Consider the following 16,298-nt stretch of genomic DNA (forward strand, 5'->3'; position numbering starts at 1 on the left):
TCTGGAGAACCCTAGCATCTGGTTTCCTAAGACTCTTCTCGGCTAAAGAATGCTGACGTTCCGTGACCTCTCCTGTGTGCCGGGCATGGTGCTCAGCGCTCTAAGTACATTCTGTCTCATAATCCTCACAGCTAACCAGTGAAGTCAGTGCCGTGATGGTCTCCATTTTACAGATGAGGACACTGAGCCTTAGAGAGGTTGAAGTGCTCCAGATTACATAACTGGTAGGGGGCAGAGTCCAACCCGGATTATCTGATTGCAGAGCCCTCATTTTACCGCTGAACCAAAGAGCAGAATGGCATTCTCAGAAGCCTTGGAAGTGAACGCCACTGCATCATGTGTATGTGGGAGGGGGAACTGTTGTCCATCAGTTCACAGTATCTCCTCCAAAGGAACAGGTCTCAGCTGGCAGATCTAGCTATTGCCTCAAATTTTCTTGATATCTCCGAAGGGGTTCTGAGACAGCAGCAGTATCAGCCAACAGGGTAGGAAGGCTGCTTCCATGAGCCTTGTCTCTCCCCAATGAGAGGCTTCCTTGTCTGTGAACAGCACTTAGATTGTGTCATGGGAAGGCCATGGGCCTTAACAGGCCACATCCATTTTCATTTACCTTCTGAAAGAAGATTAAGGAGAAAATTCAATTTTGCCTAATGCCTCCCCCAAATGGCTAATTTATATGCTAATTAGCAAGATAAGAATCGATGAAACTGGTAATCAATATGATATCCAAGGCACCAGTAATGAAATTCATTTTGAGATGCACTGCCAGTGGAAATGAAGCAATTACGCAGAATAAATGGGGCAGCTCGGGGAATAGGGGCTCCATATTGCACTTGACTGCATTATTTCCCCCAGTACTCCTCCCCTCACTCTTTCTCCACCCCCTCGAAATCAACTCTCCATTCAGATCCTCTGGGGCACTACACACCAGCTTCTCCCTCTCTGATGCCTGACCCCGCATCATCCCTGTGGATTTGTGGTCCACCGGGGGAAATGGAGGAGGGAAAATTACAGTCTGTGAAGACTAGAGGTGCAAGCCCTGGAGGAGAATCAGAGGCTTAAGTGGGAGCTTTTAAGCCAAATACAGAGTAGTTAATAGCACTTTACTCTCATACTTGCTGAGCTTGGTTTAAGGGCATAAGTACAGAACATAAGTATAGCTGTCATATTGCCGGATTTTCCAGAGCTGTCCTGGCTTTAAATGTCCCATCAGACCATGTATCAAATGATGTGTCCTGTTGAAGTCCAGTATGAAGTAGGCCATAGGGTCTGCATAAGATTTAGCCTGACTCTAGGAAGTCTTATTTCAACTTGCCCATTTGTTCTAGGGTTTCAGATAATTTTTTTTCTTTTCTCTGTGTTGGGGGGTTGGGGGGAATGCAGTCATCTCTGGAGATTAGGGGCACAGCATTACTCATTCCATACTTTTCAACTAAGACAATTAAAATTTGTCTTTTATGCCAATGTCTGCTCATGGGTATCACCTGGGGAGCTTCCCCCCACCCCAAAATTTGTTTATTTTTGAAAAAATTTTAGCATATGAAAAGTTGAAAAATTATACAGTGAATATGGTATATATGTATTTATCTAGCATCTACAATTAGCATTTTACTGTACTTGCTGTATCACAGATCTATCCAACCATCCATCCCTCTATCCATCCATGAGTCCGTCTTTTTTTTTATGCATCTCAAAGTAAGTTGCAGGCATCAAGATGCTTCACCCCTAAACACTTCAGCATGCATATCATTACCTAGAGCTTAATATTTGTTTCTTTTTCTTTTGGGGGTAAAATTATAAACAATGAAATGCACATATCTGAAGTACACTATTCTATAAGCTTTGACAGATACGTACACCATGTTTATGTATACCTATGACATTCATTGATGGACTACCAACCCCTATCAACATATAGAACATTACCATCATCCCAGAGGTTCCCTCGTGCCCCCTTCCCAGTTACCTCCCCCACCCTCCACTTCCAGAGGTAACCACCACTCTGACTCTGATTTTTCCCACCGTAGGTTAACTTTTCCTTTTCCTAGAACTCCATGTAAATGGAACTAAATGGTTTGCACGCTTGTGTAAGGTTTATTTCATGCAGCATAACATGTTTGAGATTCGTCCATATTGTCACCCATATGGATGGTTTGCTCCTTTCCGTTGCTGAGTAGTATCCCATTGTATGGATTGTATTTAGTTAGTATGAATAAAGCTGCTAGAGACATGTTTGTATAACACTTTTACAGGCAGATGTTTTCATTTTCCTTGAATAAATTCCTAGGGGTGAAATTTCTGAGTTAAAGGGGAGGTACATGTTTGGTTTATAAGAAACTGCCAGACCATTTTCCAAAGCAGTTGTGCCCAGGAAGCTTTTAAAAATCAGTGCCTCTTCCTTATCCCCAGAAACTCTTAATTAATTAATTGGTCTGGATCAGGGCTGAGGTGTAAGTATTTCTGACATAATCATCTGGTGGTTCTAATGTGCATCCAGAGGTAAGAATCACTGAAGATATATTGCAGTATATTAAATGCAAAAAGTTAATTCTTTTTTAACCTTGAAAGGTGGCTTTCTGTTGCTGTTTCCTTTTTTCCCTTTATTTTTACTGCTGGAAAGACTTGGGCATGGTCTAGGATGATCTGGACATCACAGTACAGGCTTCAGAGTAAAAAGATGAGCTTTCTGATCCCAGCTTTCCCACTTTGACCAAGTTACTTGTCAGTTTCCTCTTCTATAAAATGGGGCTTATCGTATGCATTCCAAGGTGATGAGGATAAAAGTGCCCGACTCAAAGAATTTTCTGAAATCCATAGGATCTGGGTGGGAATAGAGTTTCCAAATCCCTGGATGAGTGGGATTCCTTAACTCTGCCTTTCTGAACAAAGGCAGATTGACAGTTCCTTTCTTTGGTTCCATAATACGGCTCTGGGTGGTGAGGCTGTGAATGTCAGAGGTTGGAGAGCTGTCACCACCTCCCTGTAATGGTTGGAGTATAATTATCTCTTGTCTTACAAATATGTAAAAGCTACAAGTCAGTAGGGTAAGGATTCTGAGTTGGTTTCTGTCCTGATGGTAACTTGGGCTGTTCTAACTGTTCACCATGTAACCAACAACACACCTTTGCAAGACTGCTGGCTGGAGTCGGTATTAAGACAACAGTCAGGAGCTATCCAGCAGCTGATTACTGAGCACCTAGTCAACAACAACAAAACAAACCACTGAAACCTGATCCCTACTGTCTGAAGCCTGGCCCAGTTCCCCCACCCCAGGGGGCGGGCAGACCTGGGCACTGTCTTCCGAGTTCACCTTTTATGATACCAGTTCAGATCTGAGTGAACTGCCCCCTGAGCCTTACAGAAGGTTGGTCTGTGTGACACCTGGCTATGTTTTACATCAGATGCTCAGTACTTGTTGGAAAAACAACAGCAGCAACAACAAAGATCTCTTTAAGAGGTCCTGTGGGTGATGTGGCTTCTCTCATTGTTCAACTGTTTGAATGAGGATTTGCCAGTTGGCATCAGAAAGAATGCAGTTGTGAACAATGGGTTTTCCCACGTGGGACAGACTAGCGTGGACATAGATGAGGCTCTTAAATCAGGCTAGAAGTGCCAGGTTTGAGCTCCTTTCTGAACAAGAGGGTTGTGGAGGCTCCTGCTTCACATCCTCTGCAGATAACTACTGAGAAGGCGGCATTCCTAACTTCCCGGAGAAATAGGGTTTCCAGAGTATCAGAGGTTGCTCTGGGCTCCAGTTAGCAGTACAGAGACCTACGGTAAAGGATGGCTGCTCATGAGCCCCTTTTCAACTTTTTGGCCTCCCTGAGTATCTGTGGAACCCGCATGCTTTTGTTAGGGGGTACAGGGCACAGGGGGTGCAAGAAAGAGATCAGATGGCATGTGACCTGCTCTGAGCATGTGCCTGGCTTCGATAGTCCCCTTTCGGACTGGTTTTATTCTGTAATGTGTCCCCTGAGAAGACAGACTAAGCAGCCTGGGTTACCCTGCAATTTCTCCAAACTATTTGCATGAAATACTGCAGGCAAAAAGCCCAGCCGCTGATTGGCTGTTGCTAGGAAACAACATAATCATCAGGAAATTAGGCTGTCCTTTTTTTTTTCCAACCCAGAGTATGTGTGCGATTGCAGCGTTGTGCAGGAAGAGAGAGGGAGTGGAACAAAGAGAGATAAATGGGATGGTGTTGAAGGCGGGGACACCACAGCCACAAACCTGCATCCCACGGTAGGACAATCTGCTTTGGGTTGGGCTCTTTACTCAGTCAAGCCAATATTGGTACATTTTCCTTTCTTGTAAGAATGACAAAGCTAGCAGGTCCTGCAGACAGCAGGAACAGAAGCTATGGATGCAACTTTGACATTTGAAGTGATTTTTAGAAGCAGGAGGTAGTGCTTAGTATATGAGGATGACTCCAAGTGAGGAATAAATGAGTGTGTCGGGAGAGCATATGTAGGCGGATGAGACTCCATTAGCGTGGCTGCAGAACGCCTGTGGGAACAGACGTGAGAATGTGCCTGTGAATGAGGTGTGTGACTAGGAAAAACAAGTGTGCTTTAAAATGTGGAAGGAAGCCCCGTAAACTGAAGTTTGGAACTGTGTCTATTATAACTCCGCTGATGTTCAGGCATGTGGTCCTGCTGTTACTCAGCCAGGCTGTCCTCAGCCCACCCTTCTGCCTGGCTAGACTGGTGAATGAAGAGTAATACGAAGAGAGCATTCGTGTGTGTGTGTGGCGAGTGTGTGTGTGTGTGCCAGTGCGTGCACATGTGCATGCACAAGTGCATTGAGTCACCTAGATCTTTTTCAAGGTGGCATCCTTCAATAGCAGCATGTTGAGCCCTGACAAGTGTACAGCTACACCTGGACACTTCCACGGGGACAGTGAATATCCATGGAGACTGTGAGCACTTTCCTTCCCCTTCCTGCTAGTCCCAGATGGCTTTCCCACCTTTCACCTCCCTTATCTTGTCCTCCTTTTGAGCACCCTAGCAATGACTCTGCCCTTACACTAGACCCTCAGTTGCCATACTGCGTACTACATCAGCTTGCTCCAACCTCAGGCAAGCTAATTGCCTTTTACCATTCATTGTCTGCCAGATTAATGACTCCTGTGTCTGGTTGCCCACAGCCTCCTCTGTGTCCTCTCTCTGGCTTGTCTTTCCCTTCTACCCGCTCCTCAGCTCAGTCTCTCTGAGCTCCAGATCTGAGTTTTTAGAGGTCATTTCATTTAAATGCTAAAATAGAAGCACTATCTTTTCTTTTTCTTTCATTTTTTTTTTTTGCCTAATCAATGGAGGCAGTCCTGGGCACAATGCAGATGCAGAGGAAACCATTTTGCAACAGTGATAAAAACACACATATGTATATCAGGAACAAGACAGAATGTGTGCCAGTAACCACAACTCAGAAGGGAATATCCTTCCCAGCACACAGCCCCCCACAATGACCAGCTGCCTCCCATGGGTGAACCTAACAAAATTTAAAGCCCCTGCCCCAGAGGGAAAAAAGGCATCACCAACTTCCCGAGGCTCAAAGCACCTTTCTGAGTACTTGCACTAGACAGCACGAACCTGGTGCAGGGCAGGGCATGCACGCCCTGTGTACAGATGTGTCAGCAGTTCTCAGAGTGCAGTCCCTGGGCCAGCAGCTTCGGAGATCTGCACGTGGGTCCCGCGCTCTGGTTTGACAAACTCTCCAGGTGATTTCTCAGGTATGCTAAAGTTTGGGGGGCACTGTAGGCCTGAAAATTTGCATTTATAGTAAGTTCCCAGATGATACTGACCACTCTTTGAAAATCTCTGCTCTGGGAATAGAAAACGTGAGACAACGTGTAATGGGAATGATGTCTTTCCACCTACAATGCCCCTCCCCACTTCCAAAGCCCCAATCAAACCCACCTTTGAAGGCCCATCCCAAATGAAACTACTAGCTAAATTGACTATAGGTTATTACTTTACAACTTTTTATATTTCAGAGGTCAGGAAACTAGGGATGGTTGAGGGAGGGGGATCAAATAAGATTATGCAACAGAGACCATATGTGGTCCCCAAAGCCTGAACTGTTTACAATCTGGCCCTTTACAGAGTTTGCCAGTTCCTGCTCTATTTATTTATGTAGTTTTCTTACTTCTTCTTATAAACTGTTAACTCCAGAATCAGTATCTGAATGTTGTTGTATTCCATGCAGTACCAAGCACATAAAAATTGTTCAATAAACAAGGAAAAGATGAATGTTGGCTGGGTTGCATGGCTAACCAGTGTTCTGGACGTCTGAAAGAGATGATCAGCTTTTCTACTTAGCCACTCTGGGGCTGCCTTATCCATGAAATCAGAACAGTAATTTCTTATTTGAATAGATGATGAGAATCAAGAGGTCACACTAATAGAATTAGCTCTTTTCATTAGTAAGTAAGTAGAATGATGAAAACCAGGTAGAAGCTGTCCTACCACTTGAAAAACAAGATTAGCATTTACAATGTTCATAAACAGAAGTACTAAAAATAAGCAAAAAAGCTTAAATTTCCCTTTGATATCTGGTGTCCAGTAAAGGCTTTTCATGGAGTTACACAGTAGCAGAATTAAAACAGACCCTAGAGGCCACTCTGCATTGATCACATCTGCCACTGCTCACCCTCTGCTTGAATGCCTCCACCAACAGGAAACTCACTTCTTCACAAAGCAGGGCATTCCACTTTTTAACAATTCCAACTTTAGATTTCAACTCAAGAGAAAAAAAGTGTTTACTATCTCCTTGCAATTTTCACTCTAGTCCCTTTCTAGCTACCAAAATTCACTACCTAAGTTTTACAAATATGAGAAAAGAAGTAGGGTAAGCGTATACTTTTCTGGAAAGAGTGGCAAGTTGAGAGAATCTACCCCATTTAGATAGTTTTCTTCTGCAAACAGTAGCAAGATGGTTTAGAAATACAAGAAGCTAAATGCCAGCAGTTATGCCAAGAGAAGAAAAGCAAACATACGGGTATCAAATGGAGCAGAACAGAACATTCCAAATACAATAGGAAGCAAAAGACTGGTGGTCAGTAGGTCATAGGCTGACCACAGACAAGCAGTAGGTTTCTGCTAAAGAGAAATGCTCATAGCACTAGAAGCTATTATTTGGGACAAATGAGGGAAAGGAAGCCCCAGAGCTAGGCTGGGGTGGGGGCCTGGGGGGAGCGGAACTCTGGAGCTGCTTTGTGATTCCAAAGCTATGAAACAGCTACCATGACAAGTTGCCAAGGCACAAACAGCAAGAGAAAGCCTCTTAGGAATGGCCGAGTCCTTTACGTGGCGATCGGGGCCAAAGCAGAGAGGGCCAGGGGAGGGAACTATCCCGAAGAAGATGGGAGGAGGGGGTGGAGGAAGGAGGCTAAAATCTCAAGATGTACACCTGTTCACAATATAATGGAAGCTTAGTACTCAACCAGACACCTTGCAAACTGACAAATCAATCACTGCATGAAAAATAGCTCCAAGAACAACATTCATTGATCACTCACTCTCTGCATTTCTAAAGCACTCTTACTGCACAGAGCTTGGAGTTGTGTGGGGCACGTAGTCTAGAAACGGCAGAAGACACCAATAAGCTTCTAGCCTCTGGCTTTCCCCCTTTCTCCCCAGCACATACGTGCGTGAGTGCACACGCGTGCACACGCCCCTCACATACACACACCACACACTCCGTGGTTAAGTCTACCTGGTTATCACTGCCTCCAACTTCATCTGTAGATGAGGTAGGTTTCTTTTTTCTTTTTTTCCTTTTCTTAGGAAGGGAATTCCTAAGATATGAAAATGGGGCTTTTTGGGCTCTGGTGAAAAGCTTATAATCAAGCCTGGACTAAGAGTATGTTCAATAATTGTAAAGGAGTATAAGCCCAAAGTACTGAGAGACCGTTTCCTCAGCGTACTCCAGAATGATGCCAGAAGGAGTCAGCAGGCACAAGGAGGCTGATGATTATTCGATGCCCATTCTGCACTGCACATCAAGCTAGGTGTTTTGCTTGCATTTTATTATATACTTCTTCCCAATAACTCTTAAAAATCTATATCATTAGCACTGTTTACAGACAAGGAAACTGAGGCCCATGGACTTCAAGTAACCCGTCTAAGGTTTCCCAGCTAGAGCAGAGGCAGGAGTCAGACCAGCTTTCTCTGAATGTGGAACTTTCTTTTTCTTCTAAATCATGCTGCCTCTCTGAAACTGTGCCCAGCACATCGTGGGCTTTGGGGGAAGGTAGGTTTTTCCTTCACCCCTTCTCGCCAAGGACTGTGTGATTGTTTTCATTTTGTATTACTTTTCTATTAGATGTTGAAAATGATTTTGTAAACACCACTAACAGGACCAGATTTATATCTAAATAATATAATATATTTGAAAACAGGAACAGGAAAGGCCTACTGATGTTAGACATGCCCCAGTTAGTACTCCAGGTGTGACTTCTGGGAGAGGTACAGTTGACAGCTTTGCCATGGGCTGACCCTGGCTTGAGATAAGGCCTGTGGGACAGCCGGTCAGACAGAAGGCTATAGGAGCCAAGTTCAACTGGTAAGAACTCACTGGCCCAGACAGGCCTAGACTGGGTGAGCACAAGTCATTCTGCCTCAGGTGTGTGTACCTGTAGCCCTAGTTTCAGATCCTACACCTGCCATTTGCAAACTCCGTCTCCTCACGTAAATTATTGGACCTCTGTGAACCTCAGTGTTCTTGTGGGAAGAATAAAGACAGAACCCCTGTGTCATAGGTCATAGGTCTTTTTCCTCTCCATCTTCTTAAGCCAACTGGCACCAGCTTAAAGAAATACTTGATAGAGTCTGTCTTCTATAAATTATAAGGAAAACAATGAAGTTTCAGAAAAAGTTTCTGCATTTAAATTTATGGTATGGGGTTCTGACCTTTCCCAAGTAATTGTGGTTAATGTCATCAATAATAGACCTGTTGACATCACATGACCCTTGAGATGAGGTGCTGGGAAGGAGGCAGCGTCACTTCTGTGGTATTTTTGCTCCAAAGGTTAACCTCAATCTAATCAGGAGGAAAAAACAGCAAATAAACTCAAATTGAGAAACAGTCTACGGAGTAATTGACCAGTACTTATCCAAAATGTCAACAACATGAAAGACAGGACAGACTAAGCTGTCATGGACTGCAGGAGATGAGAGAACTAAATGCTACGTGATATCCTGCGCCAGATAAAGAACCAAATAAGGCCTGTAGTTTGGTTAATAATAGTGTATCAATGTGACTTTCCTGGTTTTGATCATTATACTGTGGTTCATAAGATGATAACACTAGGGGAAGCTGGGTGAAGAGTATATAGGAACTCTTGTCTGTTTTCCCAACTTTTCTGTAAGTCTAAAATTATTTCAAAGTACAAAGCAAAATAAATAAATGCACCCCAGTGCTTCTCTTAAAAATTTATTTACTTATTAGGTTCTGTTTCACAATGAAATTGTTCTATTTTGATTGCTGGAACTACGTGATCAGCTTTAACTTCTCTGCTTACATTTCTGCCTTTGCTAGCCCTGATTTATTTACTTCAGTTTCTAGAGATGCTAAAGGAGACAGCATGCAGAGAACTGGGGAGAGCGAGGGAACTTTTTGAGGAGGTTTGAGCTGAATCCATGTGGACTGTTTGCAGCGTATCAGTAACCTCAGCTGCCAGAGGCATCATCAGATTAGTACAGATCAGGACACTTATGTTACTGCAGAAACTAGGGGTGTAAGAAGGCCTCCCCTCCAGCCCCTGAGTCAAGAGAGCTTGAACACTTTGCTAATACTGACTAATATTGTGGACAGAGAAGCAGCCAGAGGAGAGGCAGAGCCACAGCAAAGAACACCGACCTTCACCTGCCTTTTCAGACTCTCCATCCCTGAGCCATTACCGGGACGATAATACCAGCAGCCTCTGTGGGGAGGACTAGACCTCTCACCTCCCGCCAGTCTCTGCTTCCATTAGGAAAAGCCCACCCCACTTCCCCCTGGGGCTTTAAGCTCCATTTGGAGAGCTCTGTTTTCAGTATCTTTCCCCTCAACTTTCCTGGAACCTCGGTCACAGCTGTAATCCGCAGCAAATGGATTTCCCTGACCCTCAGGACAAAGACCTAGTGTTCCCCAGACTTGGTGGCTCCTGAGAGGGCAGAACAATAAGCATTTCTCCAGCTGCTGGTCTCAGGCCCTGTGGGCAGCAGAGACCTGTAATAAGATCACTATCATTGCCACATCATTCAAAGTGGTCCCTTGCGGTTGGGAGGGGAAAATTGACTCAAGTACGAATCACAGGCTACAGACCTCCAGCTCACACAAAACCACACAGTGAGTTGGAACCCAGAGAAAAACAGACTTCCAGTTCTAGATGTTAGCTATTAATCAGATTTGGCTGTGGTTCATAGTGGGAGTCCGCAGGGATCGGTGGCCTTGGGGGAGAAATAAGGAGCTAGTTAGAAGGAGGAGAAGGGAGGAATAAGGGTAGGAATTAAAAGGAAATTGAATAGGGGTGTGTAAAATGCTTAAAGCTTAGCCATGAGAAAGTTTAAATTGTTCAGATTTTCTAATGTGGGACCCCAGGGCCAGGGTGTGTAAGGAGACTTCACCACAGGGGCCCTCACTGAGACTTTAGAGCACTCCCCTCCTTCCCACAAAGCAGAGCTTTGATGCAAAAGGAGGGTTGGTGTGGGTAGGCCCTGAAAGCTTGGGTTTAAAGAGGGGAACTGTAGTAGAAAACGTTTGACAGCTGCCATATTGTTCCATGCTTCCTAATTAATTCTGTTTCTTTCTAACCCAAGATCCCTCCCACTAGGAGACCAGTGAGAAAGTGACAGGTGGCAGGACCCTAGCTTCAGGTTTCTCCTCAGGGCAAACTCCGACCCTCTGGTTGAGTAAATCCCCACCACCATGAGTCTGGTAGGTTTTCTGGGGGTGCTGTCCATGTCCGTGCTACTGGAGGACGGTCAGCAGAGTCCTATCTCCTTGAGTGACTCACTTCCCCCAAAACTAGGCTTCAGTTTTTGCATGGAAAAACAAGGGAGATTATGGTAATGTTCAGTTTCTTAAATTGATTAGTGGGTATACATGCATATTACCCTTTGTACATTATAGAGAGAGAGGTTATTTTGTAAGTATAAAATATTTAATAGATATTAATTGATAATTAGGGGTTAAATTCAGTGATTGCAGTCCCTTTCTACCTCTGAAAATCTAGTATGCTCTGATATAGACTTTGGCCAATGTCACCAAAATAATTGCCCAAGGTGAGATTATGGGTGAAGTCTCACAGGGTGTAGTGTGGGAAAAGCTCTGGCTTTGGAGTCAGACTTGGTGTTGAATCCTAGTTCTGTGATGACCTTAAATAAGTTACTTTGATAAATTCTTCATTGACAAAATTGGGATAATATCTACCCCGTAATACCTACCTCATATGTATATATGAAGCATCTACTATAGTGCTTGACACATAATTGGTGCTCAATAAATAATGTTATTGGTATAGATACCACTGATGGAAGGTACTGAAATTAGCTCACCAGTGGTACATGTTTGAAAGTAGTTGGAGAGAATTCTGCAGATGAGGTAGAAATTAAGCTGAGCTTTCAAATGAGAAGTAGGCTGAAGTGCAGTGTATTTCAAGCAATTCTATCCAACAAATATTTATGAAATTAAACACTGGATATATATGGGAAAATAAGATGTGATCCCTGTTCTCCAGGAGTTCAGAGTCCAGTGGGGAAGACAGATTCATAAGCAAATCACTTTCTTGTAATACATTTCAAGCTAGGAGAGAGATAGGCACAAAGTGTGGTGGGAGAAGTCAACCAACTGGATGGCTTTAAGGAAGGAATAAGGACCTAGTTTGAAGGAAGCAAGAGAAGCATTAGAGGAAGTTGCATTCAGTGACTGTTTCACAGAGGAGACTCAATTTGTTCTGATAATCTAAGGAGTTGGTTAAGTGAAAAATGGAAGGCAGGCATTTCAGGGGAAGGAAACAGCAAAAGTAAAACTTCAAAGGAAGAAAATAACCTAGGTGTCCACAACTTCAAGTTGTTTGAAATAATGCTTATCCCAGTGAGAGTGCAGTGTAGAAAATGAGGCTGGGGAGGCAGGCAGGGTCAGATCATGGGGGTTCTATAAAGAAAAAGGTAAATTGGACTTCGTCAAAATTAAAGAGCAGAGAAGGTAATCACGAGTATGTGGGCATATGGTATTTGTGAGAAAGAAAGCAGATCCACCAGACCAGAGCAGTGGACTCCTGCTGTAGAAGATTAGGTTAGAAAGGTAGAATGAAGCTAGGAGATCAATCCTCACCCACATACACCACCACCACCACCCCTCCAAATAGGTATTCTCATTACCCAGCTTTGCACATTAGGAAACTAAGACTCAGAGAGCTAAACTGCGTTGCCCAAGGCCATGCAACTAGTGACAGTAGAGCTGGCCTTCCCAAAACTAGGACTACCTGACTCCTAAGTCCATGCCCTTTCTCCTTTAGCACATTGACTCTCCTGGGAAAACTGAGCCACCGGAGAATGTCTAGAGGCAAGGTGATCTCCTCACCTTGTGGCAGTGACTATTCAGCAGTAGCGTCAGTCTTGACATTCACAAAGCCTGGAGTAGCGTGCCTCCACTTCCTACCTATCACGGTGCACACATTTCTAACGTATCACTCTCCTGAATGCCAGCAAATGTGGTCTCAGCTTCTCATTTGGAACTCGGCATATGGTCGGCAATGTTATTTTTATGTTTTTTTCTAATTGAAGTACAGTCAGCTAAAATGTGTCAGTTTCTGGTGTACAGCACAATGTCCCAGTCATGCATGTACACACATGTATTCATTTTCATATTCTTTTTCATTAAAGTTTATTACAAGATATTGAATATAGTTCCCTGTTCTATACAGCAGAAAATTTTTAAATCTATTTTATGTTTAGTGGCTAACATTTGCATATCTCAAACTTCCAAATCTATCCCTTTCCCGTAAGACCATAAGATTGTTTACTATGTCTGTTTCTGTTTTGTAGATGAGTTTATTAGTGACCTCTTTTTTTCTTTTTTTTTTTTTAGATTCCACATGAGTGCTATCATGTGGTATTTTTCTTTCTCTTTCTGGCTTACTTCACTTAGAATAACAATCTCTAGGTCTAACCATGTTGTTGCAAATGGCATTATTTTATTCTTTTTTTGGCTAAGTAGTATTCCATTGTGTATATATGTATATATAAAGAAGTTGTGGTTAGAGATAGCTAGCTAGCTAGCTAGATATCCCACAACTTCTTTATCCAGTCATCTGTCAATGGACATTTAGGTTGCTTCCATGTCTTGGCTATTGTAAATAGTGCTGCTGTGAACATTGGGGTGCATGTGTCTTTTTGAATTAGAGTTGCCTCTGGTTATATGCCCAGGAGTGGGATTGCTGGATCATATGGTACATCTATTTTCAGTTTTTTGAGGAATCTCCATTCTGTTTTCCATAATGGCTGCACCAAACTACATTCCCACCAACAGTGTAGGAGGGTTCCCTTTTCTCCACACCCTCTCCAGCATTTATTGTTTGTGGACTTTTGAGTGATGGCCATTCTGACTGGTATGAGGTGGTACCTCATTGGAGTTTTGATTTGCATTTCTCTGGTAATAAACAATATTGAGCATTTTTTCATATCCCTATTGGCCATTTGTATGTCTTAATTGGAGAATTGCTTGTTTTTGGATTGGGTTGTTTGTTTTTTGGTACTAAGTTGTATGAGCTGTGTATATACTCTGGAAATTAAGCTCTTGTCAGTCGCATCATTTGCAAATATTTTCTCCCATTCCGTAGGTTGTCATCTTATCTTTAAATTTGTACTTCATGCCCCCTACCTACTAAGAAACAGAATCCAGTGTTAATGGACAGGCTTCAAAGCATTCGCTTACCCCTACAATTGTAAGCCTATCTTTCATAGGTCTGCATTTTTTTTTTTCTGGGGCAAGAGGTTTCAAAATCTTCAAATGAGGATCCATGTCTTCTACTTCTTTTCTATTGTCAGTTCTTAGCGAGAATACCCCGCATGCAGTAGATGCTCAATAGATGTTCAGATTGTGGGAAAACTAGGAATGTGTTGATTGGGGGAACTTCTAGAAGTGATTGACAAGACGTAGAAGATGGGACAGGGCAGCTTTATGCTGTGAAAGCAGAGAAAGCGTGAGTTCAGTCAACTCAATGTTTCATCTCCTTTGAAGTGTTCCCTCATCTCTTAGGCAGAGTCTGTCCTTCCCTCCTCTTTGCTTTGCAGGAGTGACTGATAGGGAGCCAGAGAAGAAGGGGAAAGAGGGAAGAGGGAGAGTGCGTGCACTGGAGAGACAGCTGTAGCTACCAAAAGCGGGGGCTGGAACAGAGAGAGCTAGCCAGCTGAGAGGGAGGGCAGGCGTGGGCTCGGGTGTGGGAGGATAGGGATGTGCAGGCAGCAAGAATGGGCAAAGCTTAACGAGAGACAGAAAAGGGAAAGACGAAGGAAGGGTGCAAAAGCCAAGAACAATGGGATGAAGAGAGAAAGGAAAGGCATGTGTGGCAGCAGAAGGAAGGGGGTAGATGGGCAAGAGATTTGGGGAAATGCGTTGTGCCTGTGTCCCCATGTTGCTCAGGTCAGTCTCCCTCCCGGGCATGGAGAGCAGTTGCTGATTTTCCATAAAGGGGTGCCATGCTCTCCTTAGAATTTTGTCTTGCTTTATTTCTCACCAGAGATTGAGTATACACTGTGCCCAAGATCGGCTCAGCTGCTGCAAAAGAAAAAGAAAATTGAACTGAGACTTGACCATCCAGGATGTAGACTCCCTCTCCTTAATTTGCTGTGGCTGCTGCCCTGTTTTCCCATCTTACTGTTTATGTTTATATATGCTTCCATGGAGATTTCCTAGGGCGGGATGCAAAGCAAGAACTGAAGCCCAGTTCTGATCAATAATTTGGGAAAGGGAGATGGGCATTGAACACAGAGAAGACTCTGGGATTCTCTGGGATATTCCAAGTTTGAACATAACTCTCATTTACTGATTTGTAGCTTGGTGAGCCTTAAAATTTCAGCTTGTCTCTTCAACTAATTTGTCGGTTTCTGCAAGATCAGAATTATGCCGTCTACTGCTTTCTATCCAGGCTACTCTTTCTTCCATGGAACGTGAGATAAGGTAGATGTCAACTGAGCAGAGCATAGGAAATACTTGACTTTGCTCTTTCATCCACCTGCACCTTCATGACAACATAAGCATCCTTAACAAGCAGGTGGTCAAAGTGAGATCCAGGACTGAGTGCAGTTCAGGACAAAGGGAATTCATGGAAGAGGGCCTTGCCCAGTGACAGTAAAAGCAGATATACAAGCATTAAAGGAAATCCCTGTTTAAGGACCCCAGATCATGAGTGCCGTCTGCAGGCTGTTACACTGCCTCACATGCCATAGGCCTCTAGACTTCAACTTGCTCCCTGCCCATTGGGAGGAGCCTGGATTTCCTCACCCCCAACACTCTGTGTTTGAGCCTGCATGGACACTTTTTGCAGCCCCTAGTGAAACCGCCCCTACCCCAGTCTGAAGAAGGCATCCTGAGAAACGCTGACAGCCTCCAAACTGAGCAGCGTTGGGAAGAGGATGTCAGGACATTAATGACTATTTTACTTCTTTGCACTCACCAGTTCTCTCAATAGTGTGAGAAAATCATATTATTTTCTTCATTTATTAATGTGGTATAATCTGCAAGCAGAGAATTGAATGTCTGTGATGGAATAACAAAGAAGTGCTGTTTTTCTCTTTTTTTAATTGAAGTATAGTCAGTTGACAATGTCATGTTCATTTCTGGTGTACAGCATAACTTCAATTATACATATATATATTCCTTTTCAAATTCCTTTTCATTATAGGCTATTACAAGATATTGAATATAGTTCCCTGTGCTACACAGTAGGACCTTGTTGTTTATCTATTTTATATATAGTAGTTAGTATCTACAAATCCCAAACTCCTAATTTATCCCTCCACCCTCTCCTTCTGCTCAGGTAACCATAAGTTTGTTTCCTGTGTCTATGAGTCTGTTTCTGTTTTGTAAGTAAGTTCATTTGTGTCATTTTTAAAAGATTCTACATATAAGTGTTATGTGGTATTTCTCTTTCTGGCCTACATCGTATGATAATCTCTAGGTCCAAGAATGTTGCTGCAAGTGGTGTTATTTCATTCTTTTTTATGACTGATTAGTGTTCCATTGTATATATATACCACAGCTTCTTTATCCAGTCAATATCCGTCAACAGAAGTGCTGTTTTTAGATGGAGAAAG

The 16,298-nt window shown here is 43.3% G+C and overlaps 1 protein-coding gene across 3 annotated transcripts in view; it reads left to right on the forward strand.

Annotated features, from left to right (window-relative positions):
• Nucleotides 1–16,298, forward strand: part of PHC2 (polyhomeotic homolog 2) — a 97,975-nt gene that overhangs the window by 32,557 nt on the left and 49,120 nt on the right. For 2 of the 3 annotated variants that reach the window (XM_072974831.1, XM_031683993.2), the window contains exon 1: nt 7,324–7,750. The exons of the other annotated variant lie outside the window; for it this stretch is intronic. The gene's annotated coding sequence lies outside the window, so the exon portion shown is untranslated. Of the gene's footprint in view, nt 1–7,323; nt 7,751–16,298 lie in introns of those variants that run through there. 3 annotated transcript variants of the gene reach the window in all.

Source organism: Vicugna pacos, chromosome 13, assembly GCF_048564905.1.
Source record: "Vicugna pacos chromosome 13, VicPac4, whole genome shotgun sequence".
In the NCBI taxonomy this organism is placed as follows: Eukaryota; Metazoa; Chordata; class Mammalia; order Artiodactyla; family Camelidae; genus Vicugna; species Vicugna pacos.